The sequence below is a fragment of the Herpailurus yagouaroundi genome, unplaced genomic scaffold (genome assembly GCF_014898765.1).
Source record: "Herpailurus yagouaroundi ecotype Mexico unplaced genomic scaffold, PumYag 160, whole genome shotgun sequence".
NCBI classification, from domain to species: domain Eukaryota; kingdom Metazoa; phylum Chordata; class Mammalia; order Carnivora; family Felidae; genus Herpailurus; species Herpailurus yagouaroundi.
The window spans coordinates 20,736,980-20,763,503 of record NW_024412401.1 but is presented as its reverse complement, the minus strand read 5'-3'; the positions used below and the strand labels follow the sequence as shown (position 1 = coordinate 20,763,503).

The 26,524-nt window shown below is 39.2% G+C and overlaps 1 protein-coding gene across 2 annotated transcripts in view; it reads right to left on the bottom strand.

The window, feature by feature from the left end:
- RUSC2 (RUN and SH3 domain containing 2) overlaps nt 1-26,524 on the bottom strand; it is a 66,365-nt gene that overhangs the window by 37,829 nt on the left and 2,012 nt on the right. The window contains exon 1 of one of the 2 annotated variants that reach the window (XM_040481608.1): nt 3,307-3,423. The exons of the other annotated variant lie outside the window; for it this stretch is intronic. The gene's annotated coding sequence lies outside the window, so the exon portion shown is untranslated. Of the gene's footprint in view, nt 1-3,306; nt 3,424-26,524 lie in introns of those variants that run through there. 2 annotated transcript variants of the gene reach the window in all.

Below are 26,524 nucleotides of genomic sequence, written 5' to 3'. Positions count from 1 at the left end.
AGGCAAAGGCAAAGGCAAAGGCAAAGGCAAAGGCAAAGGCAAAGGCAAAGGCAAAGGCAAAGGCAAAGGCAAGACTGTCCAACATGTTTTGTTGGGTTGGGGAAATGGAGAGTGAAACAAATGATTAACTGATAGAAATCATCTCTTCTCTCTTTCTTCATGGCTCCCAAATCAAAGAGGTGTGGAAAATAATAGATGCGCTAATAGCAGAGTTACTTCTGAGGGCAAAAATGAACTTTCTACATTAATTCAGGAAAATCAATTTGTGTCACTACCCTCCATACCTGCCAAGATCCTATGTTTTTATAGGCCTTGAGATTTTTAAAAAAATATTTATTTATTTTTAAAGGAGAGAGAGAGTATGAGCAGGGGCGGGGGCAGAGAGAGAGGAAAACACAGAATCCGAAGAAGGCTCCAGGCTCTGAGCTGTCAGCACAGAGCCCGACGTGGGGCTCGAACCCATGAACTGTGAGATCATGACCTGAGCCAAAGTCAGACGCTCAACCGAGTCATCCAGGCACCCCTAAAGGCCTTGAGATTTGATGGAGATTTTGAATTTCTTACAAGATAAGTGCCTCTCTTTGAAATGTGTGAGAGATGCTGAAAGAATTTGGAGATTGAAGAACTGGTGGTAATAGTGATACCCAAGGGTGTCTGCATGGAGTTACAAGGAAAGAATAAACAGAATGTTAGATGCTTAAGAGCACCTGGCTATGGCATCAGGAGTCCGATTCCACAAATGAAATAGCAGCCAACAAAGACAGAGCTCATCTGTCTTTCCTCCTGGTTACATGTAGCTGCTCCTAACTGAGGAGGCCACTGCTCTGAACTGATATTATGTTATTTTGGATTCCAAATGAGACCAGCCAGCATGCTGGGAGTGTGTTGGAAGAGGCCTGAAGGGTTGTCCCAAACACACCCAACTGCTTCCTTACGAGGACTCCCTAATATAGAATCCTCTTTCTAAGCACAGAGCTTTGCTTTGCTTTCAACTTCTCAAATATGTCACAGAAAGGTTCAGCTCAAAGTGCACTCCCTAAAGTCAAATACAAACACTATACAAAAGGCGTGGCTCTGAAGTACAATGGGCTCTTTCCTAGGACTACCTTGTATGGGCAGATCTTCTTTTCCTCAAGTCTGTCTTCCCTTGTGACCTGGAAATATGCAGGCATCTTTCTTTAATGTAATCAAAGTAGCTGACAGAATATCCAGGTGGAACCTGGTGGAACCCCTAATAAGCCTAAGCCTTCACCTCTCAGGCTCAGCTGTACCTGACGCTCCCAAGGCTCCAATTCAATGAATGGAGATTGTAGCACTGGGAATTATAGCTAGGAAAAGAATAAACTAGAAGCCACTGATCCTCACTGAACTATAAAGGGTTGCTTTCCTTTATTCCTTACAAATCTGATAATAATAAACCTAGTTGTCCCAGAGTCTTTCTCTGCTCAAAAGAGATTATACCTAGTAAAAAAAAAATTCTTGTTTTCTACTCATTCAGCCATCAAGAGTATAGCTTTCTCTAGTAGGTCAACTATTTGATTCCTTCCTTAGTTCAACTCATAGCACCTGTTTGGAGGCAGCAGGCTGAATCACATGACCTCTTAAGGTTCCTTTCAGCTCTAATTACAAATGAAGCCAAATTAAAACCTGGAGCCCAAGGAAAGGTTCCTATGCAGAGTGCTAGTTAACGTCCTTCCACTCACCGTCTTCTTGCCTTTCAACAAAAATACACAGACACACATGCACACCCACACTTCCAGGTGCCTGGCTTCTAATTGCTACAGTTAGAAGTCTCCAGAGATTGAGAATTTGCTATAAATCCTATCTCTTTAGAGGATGTAGGTTGGAGAGAGAGAAGACAACTATAGAGAATTAGGAAAGATTTAGCTCCTACCTTGACAGACCAAGTTCTTCAGCTGAGGGTATGGAGGAGGAAGATGGAGAGATTAAGCCTTCCAATGTTGCGTGTAGGTGAGCAGCAAAGGGAGGAGTAAACCACCAAGACCAGAGACAGTGTGCCAGATGTGGGTAGTCCTAGGCCCAGTTCGGGGTGCTCTGTTAGGAGGACAGCTCTCAAGTGTGTATTTGCAGCAGCAAGTTGGCTGGGACAAAAAAGGCCCAATGTGGTCAACCCCTTGTTTTTTCTTTAGCTGTTCCTTTTGGCCCCTAGGCTCCAGGAAACAAGGCCAGAGTGTTCTCCGCTTCCCCTCCCCCAAGGCAGTGGACTGAGGCACGCAGGCTGGTAAGCTGCTATCCTTTCAGTCTATCAAAAGCTGTAAATAAAAGGCCACAAGTGCACAGTGAAGTAGACTATGAGAAGAATCTAGATTGAATTACACAAGCCAGTTGTGGAGAAAGGGTGGGGGAGATAGGAGAAAGAAGAGACAGAAGTCTAGCTGCCCTTCAAGGAAATATTATCATCCAAGCACATGCCTCCCTCAGCATGACTGCTAGAAGCCATCAAAGCATTGCTCCCCTAGGGAACCAGTCTCCAGTCTGGCCTTTTTCTCAGCAGAGGGGTCCTAGTTTCTGAGAATTATCCATGAGACTCAAAGCCTTTTCCCAGAGGTGACTTACCTTCTGATAGACTTTAGAAAATAGTCTCTTCAGTCCAGTTTACCATGCTTGGTAAGAGCACCAGGACTGCTTCAATAGCAGGTGGCAGCAAAGACCATTTCTCTGTACCAGACACTGTATTTGCTTTAGTTATAAGACTAAGATGAAAATAAATTGATGTATACTTAAAAAAATGTCTAAAGCAGGTGGCTAAGGTCTGGCCTGAGTCCTGAGTATTCAGGAGCCTCAGTTCTGTAATGATTCAGAGCATGGATTTTGGTGTTGACAGTTCTGGATTCAAATGTGACACACTACTTGCTAGCTATGGACTTTGGGAAGTTACTCAACTTCACCAAACTTCAGCTTCCTCATTTGTAAAACTGTCATATCTTCCTTCAAAGGCTTGAGGTAGAATTAAATAAGATATTGCATGTAAAGCGCCTGACACAAGATATGTGCTCAGTCATGGTCATTATTATTATTATATTTTTGGCAGATGATCAATGGAACCTTTCTTCTCTTCTTTCCCAATTTTCCAGAAAATCTAAAGGCTCCAGGTCTAGGGAACTGGTAGGCAAAACCTCTTTAAAATATTGAAAGGAAATGGAAAGAGTTATGTTGTTTTTTTCCCCTCCCCTGCACTAGAACTGAATCAGTCAGCCTGTGCTGATTATACTCTGGACTGGCAGTCTGGCCCTGGGAGCCTAAGGCTCTCCTAAACCAAAGATACTATTCCATCTCTAGTATTACCTGTTGTGGGGCATGCTCCCAGACTGATGGTGCTTCTCCAGGGGCCCCAGATCAGATCCCAGTAGATGTAGGAAAGAAACAGTCTGATCCCAGGCTGGGAGGATAGGTCTGTCCAGGCTGTTGTCTGCCCATCACAGCTGCCTATGAGGCCTATGGGTTAATAATAGCAACTCTGATGCCAATGGATTAAGACAGCACTGTAGGAGGTGTTTATTTTTACACTCTGGCGTCAGTATCAAGTTCTACTGGTTACTGCCCAAATCTGGGACAGCTTCCTGCTATAAGAGTGGCCTCAGGCTTCTCCAGGATGCTAAGTTGGATTCTGAGGGAAGTGAGCCTTGTTGAAAACAGTTCAGAATTCACAGGGGACAGGGAAGGGGAAAGGGAACAAACAGACCTGTCATGTGTCCAGCTGTCTGGTCCCAAACTCTGGGACCAAGGAGAATTTCAGTTGAGAGCTGTTCTTTATAGCATTCTCCAGAGTCAGGTAGGCCCTGGACAAGAGACCCAATACATTGTTTTGGAAGGGTGTACACATACATACACATACAAACAGGCTGCACTGAAATGATCTGAATAATGACAAAGATCAAGAAAAGACTTCTCTCAACTAACCAGAAGCTTGGCCTTATCAATCACAAGTTCCAGATTAGCGCAGTGAGTGCTGACATTACAAGACAAAGATATCTAAAACAAAATATAGTTAGGCTCGTCCTTAATTGATTTGCATAGTGTCTTTAACAGGTAGATCAAATCCCTTGAAAATTTATTTGGCCAAAGCTCTTCCTAGACATAACATAACAGGACAGAAACACCAAGAAACCAGCCCTCATCTTTCTGGCCTAGGGCCAGTGCCCAGAAAATCTTTCCTGAAAACTTCTTTATCCCTCGGGGCCTATAGATTGGGGTCCCAGGGATCTTGCACTTTGACTACAGTATCTAGAACTCTGTGGATAGATATCCCACTCATCTCCCTGAAAGGCAGCTCCTAACACAGATTCATCTTGTTCTATTAGGCAGACAGGGATGTGAAAAGGTTGACAGCTGGACAGATGATGTAAATAACCTACTAAGGGGCCGTGTGCACAGCAGACTGCTGTGGAATGACAAAAATGTACCACACATTAGGTAGGAATGCTGAAGTGCAAAGAAAGCAGCCAATCAGCCAAGCTCACGGTAACAGTGACTCCATCATCTTCCTGCCTGTGGCTGACTCATAACCGTCGTCAGTGACACGACATATCATTCTCTTGAGGAGCTAGAGTGCTGGCAAGAAGGTAGGCTGGTGAACCACTCATTCAATACATTTTCCCCCCTGTCTTTCAAGGCTTATCTACCTGGTCATCAGAACAACAATGCAGCCTCAGAAACAACCAGATTTGATCACTAGAGATATGGGGTTTGATCTCAGCTCCATTTGGAAGCTACCCATGCCTAGGATTAGTGGCAGGATGCCCAAGGATGGGAACACTGCTTTCATTCTTGGCTTTTTCTCTGACTTGCTGGGTCATCTAGGGGCAGGGTACCTGTCCTCTCAAAGGTAAAGGGGCTAACTGTATCTATCTTCTGGTGTTGTGGCAAGGAAAAATATTTGAAAAATTAAAATAAGTAGCAACAAATGTAAATGCTATAAATTCTTTGGACCAAAGTATTTTAGAAATATAACTGTCATTCATACATATAGGTGTGGAGCCCTGGCCTTTTAGGTTTTCCTTACAGGTCATGGAAGCCATGTTGGGAAGAGCAGTTCCTTTCCTTCAGGTTTATAATCCCCACTTCTGGTTTGAAGAACAGTCGAAACAGTTAGGAATCTGCTTACCTAGACATAAGGTATTAGTTTCCACTAATGTGTAAAAGAGTGAGTAAAAACACGCAAGCAGAAAGAAACACCTCCACTCACCCACTTGTTCCATCCACAAACCTACTTCTCCCCAACGCCTGAGCCCAGGACACTGATCGGAGGCTTGTATCTCATTGATACAACATTTAGCAGCAGTACTTACGAACTGGATTTAGCCTAAAGGCCTGAGAAAGCAACATTAATGAAAGGATGTATTCCATTGCTCAGTTAGAACAAAGGCAACACTGTGTTCTAAACCCAACACAAGCCTTCTAGCCCAGCAATCCCTCGCTATGGGGTTAGTTTGCCAGGTCTCCAGAGCTCATGGAGAGGAGAAACAGAAATCTATTCTTCATTGATGCTGACACTTCTTTTTCTGCAAGTGCCTACACTGGGATTCAAAACAGATGTTCTGACATCCTGCAGCTACTGGTGAGACCCACTCTCCTTGCAGCAAACTCTATCTGTAAATATGTAAAGGGACAAATAGGAAATATTTAGGCTTCATGGGCCATGTGTGTGTGTAGGTGTATTTTTTTTTAATATAACTCTTTAAAATTGTAAAAACCATTTTCAGTTTGTGGGCCATAATTTGCTGACTCTAGACCTTAAAGGCCTCTCTTATTCAAGGTCTGCATCTCAGAATTCTGGCTCTGCTGGGCCGGCCTAGAGATCCTCATTCCTCTTCCTGTGGGGCTGATGCATATATTTCAGAGGCAGCTCCCCTCTAAGGAGCCACTGAGGAATGTGAAGGAAGAATTTTAGGGTTATTTGTATTGGAGCTAACCAGACAGGCTAATTCCCCTCATATAAAGCACTTAAAAAAACATCTGTGGAATTTAGCTTACTGCATTATTACTCTGGAGTGCAGACAGAGCTATAAACAGTCTTTGTCTTTCTATTTCTGCTTAATAATACTATGCCACACCTCTCTACAAGGCCCCTTCCCCTCCCCTGCTCCCAGTTTCCAAACTCACACTTGAATTGGCTCTGGTCCCAAGTCCCTCTCTCCTCCCCATCCCTCCCGCTTCTATATGTGGTATGGTTGTGGATAGCAAGGAAACTATCAACAGTCAGATGGGTTTGGACCCGGTAAATATGGATGAGAGGCGTGGGGGTAGGGATGAGCTCATTTTGAGCAAAGATTTAGGGCTGACTGTGAATCTAGGCTCTGTCACAAAAGTTACATGTTTTATAAACTGGATCAAACTGCTACAGAAACAACTTAAGAACAATGTGCACAGGGTCAGGAGTAGTTGGAGTTATACCTCTCACATACCATGGATTAGAAAGACATAAATGTCTTACAGCTAAAGACTAAAACTTCTATCTAATCTTTACAATGAGCCTTCAAAGTAAAGATTATCATCCCTATTCTGCAGTTAATTAAGGAAACTGAGGGTTTTGCTCTATCTAAGATCACAGAGCTAGAAGGTAGGGGCGTTGGGCTTGGAACTCTTGTCTGACTCACTCCAAAGCTCCTGCTTTTTCTACTGTAATACACTACTAGTATTCTTGGTGGAGAAGAACAATAAGCAAATGTCTTCATTTGGATCTTGTTCAGATTTTGTTTTAATAGCAGCAATTTGTTGGTCTGTTCTCACCCCTCCTTTTTAAAATTAATTTATTTAAGTAATCTCTATACCCAATAAGGGGCTTGAACTCATGACCTGGAGACCAAGAGTCACATGCTCCTCCTATGGAGCCAGCCAGATGCCCCGGTTTGTTCTTTTCAATAGTTTGAATATTAATGAATGACAGGGTGCTTAAAATCATAAGCATGACAATTTTGTGTGATAGCAATTCAGGTCAAATCAATACAGCAATATTCACATTTAAGCTGGGGCCTTATCTGAGCGAACACTTGTTTATTCTTCAACAAGAATAAACAGAATTTTAATGTATTAAATCTTTGTCTAGTTGCCAAATAAGTCTCTTTTCAATAGTGGTATATGTGTGTATATATATATATATATATACATATATATATATATACACACACACACACACACACATGTGTATATATGTATATATGTGTGTGTGTGTGTGTGTGTGTGTATATATATATATATATATATATATATATATATATGTATATATATATATATATATATCTTTGTGTAATCAATGTTACCTTGTAATCAATTTGGCTGAGTTGAATTGTAGTACACCACCTTCCCAGGCCTGGATTGTTAGTTACCAATCAAATATCCATTCTCCCTTTCTCTTTCAAATTAACAGAATCTTCCTGATATTCAGGTGGGTACAATGCTTTCCAACTAATGGAGGTAGGAGTGACCAATGGACTAACTTGTGGTAAAAGTGCTGTGAGAATTCTGGGTTATCTGTTTGTGATGAACACGGTGCCTCGTTCTTTCTCCCTTCCTCCATCCTGATGCTAGGAAGGTAGGCATGATGGCTAGAACTACAGTAGCCATCTTGAACCAACATGGCTTAAATATATCAGAGCAAAAAACCAGAAGGGTTCTGAATCTCTCATTTAGACTGTGGGGCTGCCCAGACCAGCCCAGGAAAGTCTTTGCATTTTTGTTGTTACTGAAAAATAAACTTCAGTGTTATTTAAGTCCTCAGTTTTGGGTTTCTGTTACTTCTATCTATTTCCTCTTTATACATCCAACCAAAGTCCAATAACCACTAAGTCTCATTAATTCTATCTACCCATCTCTACCCCCAATGCTACTACCCACAACCAAGCTATATGTATCACATGTCTGAACTATGATATCAGCCTCTAAACTGATCTCCCTTCCCAGCACCATCCTTTGAAAATGAAAACTATTTACATCACCCTTTTGCTTAAAAACCCTTCAAAGATTTTCCATAAAATCCAAACTCTGTAACCTGCCTTTCATGACTTACCTTTCTGGTCTCATCTTTTGCCAATCCTACCTTGCCCTGTAGTTTGTTATACCATTACCCCTCTACTGACTGGAATATGGCCCCTCCATTTGTCTGGCCAACTCTTAATCATCCTTCAGGTTTCTAACTGAAACATCTCACATTCAATGGCCTTCCCTAGATCACATTACATGCCTTGGATATATGCTCCCCAAGCACCTTGAACTTCTCTGTACTGTGTTTTAGTTGTTTATTTAGCTTGCAATGCTAGATAGGCAAGCTCCATGGGATATTACTACTACTAGTCTATCCCCAGAAACTAGGGCAGAATCTGGCACACATAAATCTTTTTGAATGAATAAATGAAATTTTCAAGAGGCAACTAAACAACATGCATCAGAGTTTAAAGTAAGTATTGTCTTTAGTCTACTTCCAGGAAATAAATTTAAAATAAATAACATGATAAAAGTACATAAGATATATACATAAGGATGTTCACTGAAGCACCATTTATAGAAACAAAATTTTAAAAAAATTCTAAATGCTCTCTCATTAGTTAAATTATGAGGTAGCATTGAATTACTCTAGATAACATTAAAAATATTATTTTAGAATAGTTGTTGAGATGAAACTATGTCCATGATACAGTTTTTAAAAAATAATTTATAAGGTATAATTCATGGCATGATCCCATTTTTATTTGTAAAAATGTATACATATTTAGTTCTTTATCTGTATTTTGAGTTTTCTGGCAGTAATTGGGCTGATGGATTCTTTTAGGCAACTAGGATCCTTATAGGCTGGAAGGTCTGGGCCTCATTGACCAAATCATCATAGGAGACATGAGGGGCCACCCATTTACAACTCCAAAGAGGACAGACACCTGTACTGGGGAAACAAGTACTTATTAAGTGCCTAACACCTATTTCAGGGAAGAAGCAAAAGCTACAGGCATGCTCTAGGGCAAATTATAACTGATTGAGCAGGCTATCTGTCATAGTAAAGATTCAAGTTATATTCAAAGTTCTAAATGCCTTATAGTAGCTTGAGAAAATTATGGAAATAAAGACAATTAAGGGAAGAATATTCTTAAAACTTGTGCCTGCCCGTTTCATTAATAATTTGGTAAAATAACCGGTCACATCTGAAGAGGGGAAATTTTCTTGTATTTTTACCTTGAATTAGCTAGGACATTCATTCACAGATGGACATAAACCTGATGGTTATCTTTATAAGAGTTAAGAACACAAGAATGACATGAAGTACAAAGAACTATAAAGCAAATAAGTGTATTATAACTATTATATGCATTTTCTCTTTCCTCCTTGGTTGCATATTAAGGACAGGGGCTGTCTTATTCATCTCAGTAGTTATTTACCCTAGTCTAGAGCCTGGCACGTATCTTAAAATGTTCACTGAAATGAACTAAGGAAGAACTGAATCTTCACCAAACTAAATTGGAAACATTTCTTTTTCCAGAGTAGAATTTGGTTCATTACAGCAGTGGACCTATTTACACACTAGTTCTAGTTTTTCTTGCTGAGGTGTGGGTGCTGAGAGGATCACCCGAGTACAGTGGTTGGCTTCTGGAATGAGCAGGGCAGATATGCCTGGGTATAATTCCTCTCCCGGAGTTCCCTTCACACTCACCGCACTCCCTCTATTGCTAGTGGGAGCTGAAGCATGAGAACCAGAACAGCGTGTTCCAGCCAGAAAGACAGACTGCACCCCCCCCCCCCCTTTTCTTCATCTCTCCCCACTTAACCTCACTGGTCTTCAACTCTGTCCTATGAGCTGCTTCCAGTGGGGCTGCTGAGCATTCAGCAAAGAATGCAGGAGGTATCTCAAAGAGTCCAGCACTAGCTGAGGAACAGTTTGTTTTTTCCTAAAAATGGGCAGTCTATAAAGTTACGTAAGACCCAACTCTTTGCTGGGAGCCTTTCCAACTCTAGCTGGAGAGAGATTCCTCAAGCTATTTAGAGTTTCAGGAAAAGGGTTTGGAATTTCCTGCCTGGCCAACCTATACTGGAGACATCTCTGTGTAGGGATGGGGAAGTTCCATCAGAGAAAGTAGTAACTGAACTCCCATTGCCCCTCAGGGGTGGACCCACTGAGTTCTAGAAATAGTCTGATCCAATTTATAGTTAAAATCTCAGAACAAGGACAAGCCCCACTGCCCAAACCAGAGCCCAAATCGAATCAAGCCTTTGGGGCTCACTCAAAGAATGCTGGGCCTGGGAAATCTAATAGCCTGACCTAGAAGCACACCAACAAGGCTCTGGAAGGGCTTCCTTTCCTACTTTATGGAGGAATTTGTGGCCTGAAGAACCTCAGATGCCAAAGTCTTGCACAAGGACTAATCAGTCAGTCAATATTAACTGAATGCCTATGAAATGCCTGATACTGTATTATGTGACAAAAACAGACCTGGTACCTGGTATAATGTACAGTTACGAAAAGGTTGGTATGTAATTCTGCTCTTAAGGATGAATTCTGTAGCACAGGGCAAGTTATTTGATCCCTCTCAGCCTGAGTTTCTTCAGCTGTAAAATGGGGATAATAATACCTCTCTTACAGGATGATAGCGGGAGTTAGAAGATACAGAAAACATCTAGTGCAGTGACTGGTATCTAGTAAGGGCTTGGTGAATGGTAACTATAATAAGTGTGAATCAGGAATTTCTTCTTTTCTTGAACATCCTATTGCCTTTTCAAGACTGCACTACTGTTCAACTTACAACAGGGAACCTTGTCACCATCATACCCATGTTTTTCTTTTCAATAGGCACACCACCTCAAATTATTTAACCTTTCTTCATGGCTCTGTTCCTTATCCTCTGTAAGTTGTAAAGTGGCTCTGCCCCAGAAAACATCTCATAGGAATATAAAGAAAAGAATGTTAGAGTAAGTTTGCAACTTATCTGTGAATCAAGAATTTCCCATCCAGTAAACACAGTGAATTCAGGCTCTTGACTACCTAAATCGTTCAATGTCAGTCAAACATGGTGAAAGCAAGTCCTCTACATAAGCTCCCGGGCTGACAAGATTCTTTTTGAAAGGTCTAATTAGTTCCAGACATGTGCACCATGTGACACTCCCCAAGTCCTATAGCTTCTGTTTTAGAAAAGTCTTTCTAGGCTATACTCTCTTCTAATTCCTACAACTATTGCTATAATTCTAGGCTCTCCTTCAACACCATTTTCAAGGGCTATCAATTCAATCTTTGGGCAAAGGTTCCCAAGGGGCAGTAATTGAGACTATTTCTGAGACAGATGATAGTTTGGCTGTGCACAAAATCCTAGGCTACCAGTAAATTCTCAGAAACTTGAAAGCATTGCTCCATTGCTTGCTAATTAGATTCCATTATTGTTCAGTCCAATGCCATTCTGATTCCCAATATTTATACATAATCCTTTTTTTAAAAGAATTTTGAAATTTCTCCATATGTCCAGTGATTCAAATTTTGACAATGAGGTACCCTTGGGTAGGTTATTTCTATTTGCTGTATTGGGCACACAGTGGGCCCTTTCAATGGAGACTCATGTTCTTCAGTTCTTCAGGACCTGTATTCCTTCTTCCCTCCCTCCCTTCCTTCCTCCCCTTTTTCCTCCCCTCCCCTCTCCTTTCCTTTCCTAATTTCCTTCCCACCAATGTTGAAGATTTAGAAAAGAGAGGGATTAAATGATAAGCAACATCCTGAGAAGCAGTAGTAGCTCCAGAATTTCTATACAGGTTGAATTTAGGATCAGCAAACACATCAGAAGGGGTGGGTAGGAATGGGATGGCATTAGGGACTTGTTCTGAAGTTCCATTTGTATAGCAATCACAGTGTTTTTACTCTGGATTTACTTGGGGTAGCTTAAAATGTATATCATTTAGGTATGATACTCTGCTGTATGGATATAAAAAACAATCTCAAAACAGCTTAAGCAACAGAAGAAGTTTATTAGCCATACATATCAAGAAGACCAAAGATAGAATTCTGAGGGGAGAGTTAATTCAGACCCTCACCGTGTCACTCAGACTTTCTATTAGGTGACAGGATGGCTATTACCACCGCAACCATTACATCCAGATATGTTAATATTCAGAGGCCAATGGGGAGGAAGGTGGATAAACTCTCCTAAATAAACTCTGTTTGGTTTCAATGGGAAAGTAGTTGTCGGGCAGGCAACCAACTGCAAATATTTCAGGGTTCTACCATGGCTGAAAAGATAATGTAGGAGGAAATGCAATCCAGTGCACCAGGGAGGGATTAGCCTTTGTTGGGAGCTGGGATATTTCCTCCATTCCAACTAGTAAAGAGAGGATGTCTGTAGATACATTTGCAGGTTGGTAGTAGAAAGTGAGAGAGTTCATGTTTTATGCCTTTTTTCTTTCTGAAGTGCATGAGTAATAATCATCAACAGAGTGCATGGAGGGAAAAAAGGAGGGCAGAAGGCAATGAAAGTATAAAATATTTGTTATAAAGAGTGGAGGAACAACTTTGTTAGAAAAATATAGTAAGATTGATGGCCAACATAAATCTGGTGATGATGAATTTCAAGTGGTACTAAATATGCTGGGCTGTACAATTTTCTCTAGCAATGCGTAACTATTTGAGTACAGACAGGGAAGATGAGGGATTATGTTCTTTTAGGGTTAGGGTTTTATGAGATGAATACATTTTTATTTTATTTTTATTTTTTAAAGTTTACTTATTTATTTTGAGAGAGAGACAGAGTGAGCACAGGAGGGGCAGAGAGAAGGAGAGAGAGAGAGAATCCCAAGCAGGCTCCACACTGACAGTGCAGAGCTTGAACTCACAAATCGTGAGGTCATGACCTGAGCTGAAATCCAGAATCGGACACTCAACTGACTGAGCCACCCAGGTGTCCCTAGATGAATATATTTTTAACAATGTTTTATTTTCTTTAGTGTTTATTTATTCTGAGATAGAGAGCAAGCATTTGCACATGCTTGTGCAAGCAGAGGAAGGTGAGAGAGAGAGAGGGAGACAAAGAATCCCAAGCAGGCTCCACTCTGTCAGAGCAGAGCCCAAAGCAGGGCTCAATTCCACGAACCATGAGATCATGACCTGAGCCGAAATCAACAGTTGGAGGCTTAACTGACTAAGCCACCCGGGAACCCTAGATGAATATATTTTTAAAAGAATGATTATAACGTGAATTAAGTTTTAATTAAGTTAAAGGGCTACCATTGAGGGTACTTTAACAAGTGAATGGAATACACTAAGCCATAAACCATAAAGTCTAAATAGCAACATGGGAAAATGCTTATGAAATAGTGTTAAAAGGAAGTGGAATACAAAATAATTTTAATGCTACAATTATATTCCTACAAACTTTATATATACACATAAACAGAAAGGATAGGCAGGTGGAATTACAGGTGATTTAAATTTATTTTATTATTATTGTTTTATTTTAAATTGTTATTATATACAGTAAAACCTTGGATTGTGAGTATTTTGTTCTGCAAGTGTTCTGTAAGACGAGCAAACATTTCTAATACATTTTAACTTGATAAACGAGTGATGTCTCACAATAATAGTACATGACGCCACATGTCACAGGATCGCAACTGAGCCAATGATTCTTCTCTCTCTCCCTCTCTGCGGGATTGTGGGTAATTGTCTCCCATGCTTGGATGCTCACTCTCAGACCGCGGTGTTTAGCAGAAATCAGTGATTTTTCAGAATGTAAGCAGGTGCCCACAACTGGCACTACTGTATTTTTTGTCACTTCAAAGCACCTATGGACAGTCCTTTGCTTTTCCATACAAGAGTAAGCTTAGGAATGCTTTGCTTCATTCTCAGTCAGGCTGCCTGCTGCCTGATTGCCAGTTACATGAAATATAGTATATGACAAGAGTTGATTAATACTATACTGTAGTCAACATCCATGCGAGTGTATATAATGGCCCCCATGCAGAAAAATGTTGAAAAGAAAGGTGGTTAAGAAGAAGGAGATGATTACAGTGGAATATAAAAAGGAAATCATCAAAGTATGAACAAGGTATGAGAGTGGCCCCAATTACAAGATTTTATAAGAACTCTATGTCTGCATCTCATCTGCAGAGGAGGAAGAGAAAAAGGCAGAGGAATCCCTCACTTCAAATGATATTAGGGAGATGTGTAAAATGTGGGAAACAAGTGCAAACTTTTGTAGAAAAGCACCACCCAAATAAGGCTGTAGCACTGCAAGTGATGAATTTAACAACAATGCAATGTCACGTTTCCGTGAAATCCTCAAAAAGAGGCAAAAGCAAGTGTCATTGGATAGGTTCCTTGTTAAAGTTGCACGAAAAGAAAAAAGATTCCATTGAGCCAATAGACAGCATTGATTCTGTTAGTGATAGTGAAAGTCGTCCTTCACAATAACCCTAAATAACTCTTGTCTCCCTCATACCAGCCATGAAGGTTTTCAAAGGTAAATACAGGTTAATTGGTTTATTTTTCTTTATATTTTGTATTTTATTTATTATTTTGTATTATATTACAGTATTTTAGCCATTTTTATATGAATATTTTTGGGTTATGGAACAAATCATCTGAGTTTCCATTATTTCTTGTGGGGAAATTCACTTTGATTTACAAGTGCTCTGGATTACAAGTATGTTTCTGGAATGAATTATGCTCGCAAACCAAGGTTTTTCTGCACTTATTTATTTTTAAAAACTCCTACTTATGATTCAGTTCATGTTTAGCTTGATTAATAGATCTTCTTTTTAAAAGGTCTTTATCTAGTCTACCAGCCATTTTGTCTTCTTTAAAACTTGTTTTATTTTATTAAGTTTACTAATTTTGAGAGAGACAGAGACAGTGTGAGTGGGGGAGGGGCAGAGAGTGAGAGGGAGAGAGAATCCCAAGCAGGCTCCGTGCTGCCAGCACAGAGCCCGAGGTGGGGCTTAAATTCATGAAACCATGAGATCTTGACCTGAGCTGAAACCAAAAGTCAGATGCTTAACTGACTGAGCCACCCAAGTACCCCTAAAACTTGTTTTATAGGGCTAAAACCAAACTCATCCTGGGGCCAGGCTAGAATTTCTGTGGATGTAACTAAATTCATGGATCTTTGATGAAAGCAAAAATACCTCAGTAATGTACATTTGCTGAACTAGGCTAATTTAAGTCAGTTCGGTTACTATAATTCATTCATTATACAAATACTGAGCTTATACTATCTGTCAGACATTGTGTTAGGCACATGAACATATAGCAGAAAACCACCTAAGGAACAGGAAGACCTTTGGCTCAAGCCTGACTTTCACAGAAGGCCTCAAACTTAGCCTTTAATCCTTATATACAAATGAATTTATATATGTAGTCATTAAAAAATAGCTTTATTGACATATAATTAACATACCATAAAACTTACCTTTTAAAAATGTACAATTCAGTGGTTTTTAGTGTATTCACAGGGTTGTGCAACCATCACCACAATCTAATTTTGGAATATTTTCACCACCTCTAAAAGAAACGCTATACCCATTGATCTTGCATCTTACAATCTTGTTGAACTCATTTATTATTTACAATAGTTTTTTTTTGTGGATTCTTTAGGATTTTCTATGTACATGTTAATGTCATCTGCAAACAGAAATAGTTCTTTCTTTCCAATCTGGATACCTTTTATTTCTTTTCCTTATCTAATTGCTCTGGCTAGAACTTCGTACAATATTGAAAAGAAGTAGCAAGAACAGATATCTTTCTCCTGTTCCTGACCTTATAAGGAAAGTTTTTAGTTGTCTTTCTCCATGAAGTATGTTAGCTGTGGGATTTTTTGTAGATGCTCTTTATCTGCTTGAGGAAGTTTTCTTTTATTTCTAGTTTGCTGAGTGTTTAAAATTTTTTAAAATGTTTATTTACTTTTGAGACAGAGAGAGACAGAGCGTGAGCAGGAGAGGGGTAGAGAGAGAGAGGGAGACACAGAATCTGAAGCAGGCATCAGGCTCTGAGCTGTTAGCACAGAGCCCAAGGCAGGGCTCGAACTCATGAGTCGTGAGATCATGACCTGAGCTGAAGTTGGACGCTTAACTGAATGAGCCACTCAGGTGCCCCTGCTGAGTGTTTTTATTATGGACTTGTCAAATGGTTTTTCTTCATCTATTGAAACAATCACATGATTATTATCCTACATACAGTCATTAAAAAAAATTTTTTTTAGGTTTATTTATTTTTGAGAGTGAGAGAGACAGAGCATGAGTGGGAGAGGGGCAGAGAGGGAGGGAGACACAGAATCCAAAGCAGGTTCCAGGCTCCGAGCTGTGAGCACAGAGCCCGACGCAGGGCTCAAACTCATGGACCGTGAGATCATGTCCTGAGCCCAAGTCAGCCGCCCAACTGACTGAGCCACCCAGGTGCCCCTACGGTCATTTTTGTATTAAAATAAATTAGTTTGTTTATGTAAATATTTAAAATATACCAAAATTACAATAATCCTGCTTTGGATTCCAGTCATTTTTAATATATAAAGAACTTCAAAAAATGGATGAGACCAGGATCTCTTTAAATCTTTAAGAGATCCTGGATTCAAAGACTATTCCTGCATTCAGAGTTTATGGTTAGGTGTTACCTGTTATAATGGAGCCCTAGACAAGGCCAATGGAAGCATAGAAATCATACCCAAGTTTGCAGGGGGTAGTTAGAAAAGATTTCAGAAAGGAGGTCATAAGAGTAGATGCTTAGAGGAGGAGTAGAAATATTCTTGTAGGTCAAGGGAAGGATTTGAGTCAGAACCATATGTATACAGTTCCTCATTATTCGGCCATTGAGAAACAGGGAAATTTTGCCATTTGCAACATGGATGCCTGTGGGCATTATGTTAAGTGAAATAAGTCAGAGGAAGACAAATACCATATGATCTCATTTATATGCAAAATCTAAACAAAACAAAACAAAAAACAAGCTCTTAGGTACAGAGAACAGATTGGTGGTTGTCAGAGGGAGGGGAAGGTTGCCTGGTGGGAGAAATGGGTGAAGGGAGTCAAAAGGTACAAACTTTCAGTTATAAAAGAAATAAGTCACAAGGATGTAATGTATAGCACAGCAACTTTAGTTAATACTATATTGCATATTCAGGGATGCCTGAGTGGTTCAGCAGGTTAAGTGTCAGACTCTTGATTTCAGCTTAGGTCATAATCTCATGATTAGATTGAGCCCTGTGTCAGGCTCTGTGTTGACAGTACAGAGCCTGCTTGGGATTCTCTCTCTCCCTCTCTCTCTGCCCCTCCCCCACTCATGCTTTCTCTCAAAATAAATAAACTTAAAAAATACTATATTGCATATTCAAAAGTTGCTAAGAGAGTAAATCTTCAAAATTCTCATCACAAGAAAAAAACCTTTTTTTTTTTTTAATGTTTATTGTTGAGAGAGTGAGGCAGGTGCACATATGCAGGCAGGTGTTGGGGAGGGGCAGAGAGAGAGAGAGAGAGAGAGAGGGAAACCAAGAATCTGAAGCAGGCTCTGTGCTGTCAGTGCAGAGCCCAATGTGGGGCTTAAACCCACAAACTGTGAGATCATGACCTGAGCCAAAGTCAGACACTCAACTGACTGAGCCACCTACGCACCCCAAGAAAAACAGTTTTTGTAACTATGTATTGTGACAGTTGTTAACTAGACTTATTGTGGTGGTCATTTGCAATTTATACCAATATTGAATCATTATGTTGTACACCTGAAACTAATATAAATGTTGTATGTCAATTATAACTCAATTAAAAACATGTGGCTTTCAAGAGCCACTCAATGGTAGGGGTGCCTGGGAGGTTCAAATGGTTAAGCATCCAACTTCAGCTCAGGTCATGATCTCACAATTTGTGAGTTTGAGCCTCACATAGGTCTCTCAGCTGTCAGCACAGGGCCAGCTTCATGTCCTCTGTCCCCCCCCCCCCCTCCACCTCTCCTACTCATCACCATCCATGTGCTCTCTCTCTCTCATAAATAAAATGTTAAAAAAAAAAAGAACCATTCAATAATATACCTTCATATTATACTTGTCTTTATTTTTTATATTCTCCACAGTGAGCATATTCACCTATATTAGAAAAAAGACAAAATATATTTCAGAAAATATTTTTAAGTAAAATAAGATTTTGCTTTAAGTTTCAAAAGCAAAATGTCACAGTACCTTTCATTTCATCTTTCTCCATAAAAATATATTTAAGCTTAAATATTTTCTAGGTTTAAAGCATTAGTAATGCAGCTAATAGCATTTCTTTAGAACTATTCTCCACAATCTTTTAATCTTGAACGAGAGATTTATAATCCTAACCTCTAAAGGGAGAAAATCCAATGTGGAAATGATATGCCCCAAATAACACTCTTCGACAGTGGCAGTATTTGCCTTCAATTCTTGGATCTTGTACATGGGGCCCTCCCCCTGCACCCTCCAAAAAAAAGTCTTTACATTGATTCACTCTGAGAACCACTGATTATTAAGAGGCTGAGATTAGAGTGTGGATCTAACACTAGTTCCACTCAAAGTGTGGTCAATGGGTCGGCATAATGAGCTTTATCTGGAATGTATTAGAAAGGCAAATTACTTGGGCTCTAAACTAGACTTACTGAATCAGAGTTTCAAGGGTGATCTAGGTTATTTTTATGCACCTGAAGTAAAGCACATGACTAGAGGAAATTAGGCAGACTAAGGGTACTCAAAGGGAAGGAAAGGCAGAGATCTCCAATGTTCAACGTATATATATTTAAAGCATATACATTAAAAAAAATTTTTTTTAAGTTCATTTATTTATTGAGGCGCCCCCCCCAGAGAATCCTAAGCAGGCTCCATGCTGTGAGTGCAGAGCCTGACATGGGGCTTGAACTCACAAACCACAAGATCATGACTTGAGCTAAAATCAAGAGTCAGAAGCCTAACCAACTGAATCACTCAGGCACCCCTAAAGCATATACACTATTATAAAATAATCTAAAATCAAAAATTTTTTATATACTATAAACCAGAAAGTATGGCTAGAAAACATTTTCTTGGCTTTGGGCTTGAAAGGGTAAACAAATTAGCACAGGTCTTAGATTAAAGGGCAACAGGGATCTAATTCATTCCTGGTTCCAAGCAGCTGTTAAATTAAGGCTATTGGTTTCACATAAGAATTTATATGTATACAGAACACATTTTGGTTATATTTCTCTCATATCATGATTGGCTACTGGTGGGTGGTCAACTGAAGATGATGGGATCTCAAACTCAACCATTTATTTGAATCTTTAACTACTTTGGAGTCAGGACTCAGCAGAATCGTCTTTATCAGTGGTTTTCAAACTGTGGTTTACCGAGCTCCCTCAGGGGACTGTGAAAGGGAGGTGAAGGGAACGGAGAGGAAAGGAGGGAAAGAGAATGACCAGGTTAGACTCTACTTCCCCCAACTCCTTGCCTTCAACCAAAACAGCTCAGATTTTACCTTTTCTTTTTAAGATTTTATCTTTTTGTATCCACTTTCTTGTGGAATATACTTGAACAAAGAACTCCCTTCTTTAAAAAGTTTGAGATTCTCTATTCTTTACTACAGACCTTCACAAGCCAATACAGAGCCATAGCTGTCTTCTGTTCTCATGAGGTCAATGATCTTTGTTAACTATCTTTTACTACCACTTGTTACTAGAAAGGACTCACAAATGCATAATGAGGCAGGTGGTTCTGCTTCCAAGCCTCCCTTCTCCAATCATTATCATTAGGGATGAATAAACTAATGATATTGTAGGTTGCTGTGTTGGATGTCAAGCAAAGCACATCACATAAATCAGCCAATAAACTGAAATAAACATTACATTATCTAAGAAGTTAACTATAGCTGTAAGTATAAAGTAAAGAGAATAATATTTTAAAGAAGTAGAATAGCTCTTATACAACCAAGTAAAAGAAATCCTTCTAAGGAGTCACCCTGAAAGACTTCATTCATTCCAGTAGTGCTATTAAAAATATTTCTAGAACTCTTCTTTTGGAACTGCATAAAACCAATCTAGCCAATTCACAAAACTATCACTGTTTTAAGCCACTGTGTTGTATTAAAAAAAATTTTTTTTTATTAGAGAGAGAGAGAGAGAGAAAGAGAGAGAGAGAATGCATGAGCAAGCAGAGGGGGAGAGGGGCAGAGTGGGAGAGAATCTTTTTGCTGAGTGTGGAGCCCGATGTGGAACTCAATCCCACAACCCTGGGATCATGACCTGAGTCAAAATCAAGAGTTGGATGCTCAATTGACTGAGCCACCCATGCACCCTTAAGCCACTAAGTTTTGGGGTGGTTTGGTATTTAGTAATATATAAGTAGGACAGAAATGTTTATATCATTATGCTTTGGGGGATATTTAAGGGAAATGACTAGCTTTACAGAAAACTCTAGCTATGCAAAATGCTCAGAGAATAGGTTGGTCTAGATAAAGTTTGGCTGTATCCTTAAATAAGTAGAATACAACACTTTAAAAAACAAGGAAATAGGGGCACATGGGTGGCTCAGTTGGTTAAGCGTCTGGCAATGGCTCAGGTCATGATCTCACAGTTCCTCGGTTGGATCCCTGCATAGGGCTCTCTGTGCTGACAGCTCAGAGCCTGGAGCCTGTATCAGATTCTGTGTGTGTGTGTCTCTCTCTGTCCCCAACCCCCACCCCCACTCACGCTCTGTCTCTCTCTCTCAAAAATGAATAAACATTAAAAAATAATAATATAAAATTAAAAAATAAAAAATAGGGGTACCTGGGTGGCTCAGTCGGTTAAGCATCTGACTTCGGCTCAGGTCATGGTCTCGTGGTCAGTGAGTTTGAGCCCCATGTCAGGCTCTGTGCTGACAGCTCAGAGCCTGGAATCTGCTTTGGATTCCATCTTCCTCTCTCTCTGCCCCTCCCCAGCTTATGCTCTGTGTCTCTCAAAAGTGAAATTTTTTTTCTTTTAAATAAAAAATAAAAAACAAGAAAATAATATTTTGTAAGAGAAATCCATGATGAATGGGATCAGCAGTAGGTCCCCAACTTTCTCCTTTTGAGTTTTGGCTTTTTTCCTTAGGGTCACCTGAACTCTGTCTATTCTGACTTTAGGAATACTCTGTTTTCCTTTTTTCCTTCACCTAAGCATGGATAAACATAAGTTCCCATTTTTCCCTGAGTATATTAAATATAAGGCTATATTTTCTTTTTTAAAAGAATGTACAATAAAAGAAAGAAGTACAAAAGTATAAAAACAGATAAACAAGTTAAATATAGCTTTTAAGATACTAAGATAAGCAAGTTAAGTATAGACTTTGGATCCTAAGATAACTAAAGTCTAGCCAGAGGTTGGCTGGCCCAGTTTTTCTCTCTACCCTGTTATCAATCCATCGTCCTTGACTATAGGACCTCACACAAAACAAAAACACAGCAGATATTTCAAAGCTCAGTGTCTTATCTTCCTGAAGATAAAAGACTATCCTATTAAATCAAGAATTCTAGAGAACAGAGGATTTCTTCTTGAAGTATCTAAACTAATTTTTAAGGGCACCTGGGTGGCTCAGTCGGTTAAGCGTCAGACTTCAGCTCAGGTCATGATCTTAATAGTCTGAGTTCGAGCCCTGCATCGGGCTCTGTGCTGACAGTTCAGAGCCTGGAGCCTGCTTCAGATTCTGTGTGTCTCTCTCTCTCTGCCCCTCCCCTCAAAATATAAATAAAAACATCAAAAAATATTTTAAACTAATTTTTAAAAAATTTCAGGTATTTTGATAAAACTCTTTTAAAATGTACTTTTTACTTATACACTTTTGTTTTACATATAGTATACAGGTTACAAATTAACTTTTTTTTTTAAACTTTTTCTTGATGATTCACTATGAACACTAATCAATACACTAGGCTAAAATACAGCATTGTTCTCTGTATCTATTAAGGATTTGCATACCAAATCATCAAACCCATTTTTATTCAATAGGCAAGAAAAAGAAATAAAAGGTATTTGAGTCTCTGTTTGCAGATGACATGATCTTACAAGCAGAAAACCCTAAAGAATCCTCCCCAAAACTGTTAGAGTTAATAAATGAATCTGGCAAAGTTGCAGGACACAAAATCAACACCTAAAAATCTGCTGTGTTTCTATACACCAGCGAAGAACAATAAGAAAACAATTCCATTTACAATAACATCAAAAAGCATAAAATACTTAGGAATAAGCTTAATCAAGGAGGTAAAAGACTTGTACACTAAAAACTATAAATCACTGCAAGAAGAAATCAAAAAAGACACAAATAAGTGGAAAGATATCCTGTGTTCATGGATTGCAACACTTAATATAGTTGAGGTATCAAAACTCGTAGTAGGTGACAACATAAATAGACATTATGCTAAGTGAAATAAGCTAAGCATAAAAAGAAAAACATTACCTGATTTCACTCACATGAGATACTTACAATAGTCAAATTAGTGAATCAAAGAGTGGAATGGTGGTTGCCAGGGGCTGGGGGAGAGGGAAATGAGGAGTTGTTCAATGGGTATAAAGTTTCAGTAAAGCAAGATGAATAAACTCTAGAGATCTGCTGTACTACAATGTACCTATAGTCAACAATAGGGGCACCTGGCTGGCTCAGTCCGTGGAGCATGTGACTCTTGATCTCGGGGTTGTATGTTCAAGCCCCACATTGGGTGTAGAGATTACTTAAAAATAAAATCTTAAAAAAAAAACAAACAAACCAATATATTGTTAAATGTTCTTCCACATTAATAGTAAACCAAAGATAATAATAAACAAAATACTATCCAAAGCACTCTGCAGATTCAATGCAGTCATTTTCAAAATGCTAACAATATTTTTTCCAGAAATAGAAAAATCCATCCTAAAATTCATATGGAATCTGAAGGGATCCTGAATAACAAAACAATCTTGAAAAAGAAGAATAAATTTGGGAGTCTCACATTTCCTAATTCTGAAACTTACTACAAAACTATAGTAATCAAAAGAGTGTGGTACTGGCATAAATACAGACATACAGACCTATGGAACAGAACAGCAAGCCCAGAAATAAACTCTGGCATACTTGGTCAAATGATTTTTGACAAGAATGCCAAGACTATTCAATGGAGAAAAGACGGTCTTTTCAATAAATGGTTTTGGGGAAATTGATATTTACATGTAAAAGAATGAGGTTGGGCTTTTGTTGTATACTATGTACAAAAATTAACTCAAAATGGGTCAAAGACTTAACCATAATACATAAAACTATAAAGAAGTTAGAAGAAAACATAGGAAGGAAACTTCATGCCAACTGAATTTGGCAATGATTTCTTGAATATCACACCAAAAGCACAGGTGACGAAAGAAAAAACAGGTAAATTTTATTTCACCAAAATTGAAAACTTTTGGCTTTTTTTTTTTTAATGTATACTTATTTATTTTGAGGGGGTGAGGGGCAGAGAGAGAGGGAGAGAGAGAATTCCAGGCAGGCTCCATGCTGTCAGCGCAGAGACTGATGCGGGGCTCAAACTCATGAAATGTGAGATCATGACCTGGGCCAAAACCAAGGGTCAGTCACTCAACTGACTGAGCCATCCAGGTGCCTGCAAATTTAAAACTTTTGTGCATCAAAGGGCAATTAACAGAGCAAAAAGGCAACTTACAGAATGGGAGAGTGAATATATTTGCTTATCATATACCTGGTAAGGGACTTCTATCCAGAATAAAGAACTCATACAACTCAACAAAGAAAGACATGTACCCAATTAAAAAATGGGCAAAGGATTTCAATAGACATTCCTCTAAAGAAAATAGAAAAATGGCCAATAAGCCCAAGAAAAGATGCTCAGCATCACTAGTCATTAAAGAAATGCAAATCAAAACCATAATGAGATACCACCTCACATCCATTAGTTTGTTATTAAAAACAAAACAAAAACACAGAAAATAAGTTTTGGCAAGGATGTGGAAAAATTGGAATACTTTATACTGTGGGAATGTAAAATGGTACAGCCACTGTGGAAAACAATATGCAGGTTTCTCAAAAAAGTAAACATAAAATTACCACATAATCCAGCAATTCCATTTTTGGGTATACACACAAAAGAATTAAAAGCAGGAACTCAAACATATCTGTACATCCATGTTCACAGCAGCATTAGTTACAATAGCTAAAAGGTGGAAGCAACTCAAGTGTCCATTAACAAACGAATGAATAAATAGGATATATCATATATACCGACAAATATTATTCAGCCTTAAAAAGGAAGGAAATTCAGATACGAGCTGCAAAATGGATGAACCCTGAAGACATTATGTTAAGTAAAATAAACTAGTCACAAATATATGATTTAACTTATATGAAATATGTAGAGTAGTCAAATTCATAGGGAAAGAAAGCAGAATGGTAGTTGCCAGGCTCTGGGGAAGAGGGAATGAGAGTTCTGTTTAATGGGTATGGAGTTTCAGTTTGAGAAGATGAAAACTTTTTGTAGATGCATGGTGGTGATGGACGGATAACAATGTGAATATACTTAATGCCACTGAACTGTATGTATGCTTAAGAATGGTTAAAATTTCTCCAAAGAAGACATTCAGATGGCCAACAGACACACGAAAAGATGCACAACATCACTCATCATCAGAGAAATGCACACCAAAACCACAATGAGATACCACCTCATACCTGTCAGAATGGCTAAAATCAAAATACAACAAACAACAATGGCGAGGATATGAGAAAAAGGAAGAACCCTCTTGTACTATTGGTGGGAATGCAAACTAGTACAGCCACTGTGAAAAACAGTATGGCGTTTCCTCAGAAAATTAAAAACAGAACTACCCTACGATCCAGTAATTGCACTACTGTATATTTACCCAAAAAATACAAAAGCACTAATTCAAAGGGATACCTGCACCTCTATGTTTATAGCAGCATTATTTACAATAGCCAAACTATGGAAGCAGCCTAAGTGTCCATCAATAGATAAATGGATAAAGAAGATGTGGCATATGAATACAAGAGAATACTATTCAGCCATAGAAAAGAATGAAATCTTGCCATTTCCAACAACATGGACAGAGGTAGAGAGTACAATGCTAAGCAAAATAAGTCAGAGAAAGACAAATACCATACGATCTCACTCATTTTTAGAAGTTATGAAACAAAACAAATGAGCAAAGGGAAAAAAAGGAGAGAAAGAGAGACAAACCAAGAAACAGACTCTTAACTATAGAGAACAAACTGCTGGTTACCAGAGGTGAGGTGGGTGGGGGAATAGGGAGAATAGGGTATGGGGATTAAAAAGTACACTTATGATGAAAATAAAATGATAAAAAAATGTTTAAAATGGTAAATTTTATGTTATATATACTTTGCCACAATTAACAAAAAGAGTTAATGTGGTACAAGAGAGGTTATCCTATGAGTTACACTTTTTTGTTAGAATCTACTCCCCCCATCCCACTCTCATTCCCACACCAGCCATCTCTTTCAGAGCCATGTTGATATCTGGCCATTCAAAATAATATGCTTATTTTGCATGACAGACTCATTTGACAGGTACTATAATATCATATGCCAATGTCTGAGTGGTTGTTTTCTGGGTAACCCAAACACTGATCAATCTCTACAGAGCCTGCCCTTACCCTAACATGCCATGAGTTGTCTCAGTCAAGAGACTTTAAAAAAATTTTTTTTTTCAACGTTTTTTTTTTTTTTATTTTTGGGACAGAGAGAGACAGAGCATGAACGGGGGAGGGGCAGAGAGAGAGGGAGACACAGAATCGGAAACAGGCTCCAGGCTCCGAGCCATCAGCCCAGAGCCCGACGCGGGGCTCGAACTCACGGACCGCGAGATCGTGACCTGGCTGAAGTCGGACGCTTAACCGACTGCGCCACCCAGGCGCCCCAAGAGACTTTTAATAGAGTGCTCAGTCATTGTGTATGAGTAACAGAAGAAAAGGGTGAGTTACTGTCCTAAGTTTGCAGAGAGAACATTAGAACACATAAGCCTGCCCATGAAGTAGGGGTGCCAGATTTAGCAAATAAAAATACAGGACACGTTGTTGTTTATCTGAAATTCAAATTTAACTTGGCATCTTGTATTTTATCTGGCAACATGCTTAAGTACTGAAAGTTGAACAGAAAATAAGTCAAATAATCCACAGTGTTCTGGGCTCACTGAGGTCTTACTTAACAGGGAGCCTAAACAGGAAAAAGTAAAAAAAGCTCCTTAAAATGTATTGGATACCCCTCTCCCCCACTCCAAAAATAAAAAAAAGTATTGGTCTCCAGACACAATGCCTATGCTTAATCCAACTCAGAAGACCCTCCCTGCTTTGGGTTTCTATGGTCCAAGACTTACTTTATAAAGATAGATCAGAGGATGGGAAAAAAAGAAAGTGAAGAAGGATAAATCAAAGCTAGAAATGGGTGAGAACATACTCAGCTTCTTGTTAGGCCTGGCCTCAAAAAGGGACTCAACTTAAAAAAAAATCAGAGGAAACTGGATTGTGACCTGGCTCAACGTGGAAAAGAAACAATGGTGGTAGGTGTCCTGTGGTCATATAGCAGTAGCACAGTTAACAGAATACCTG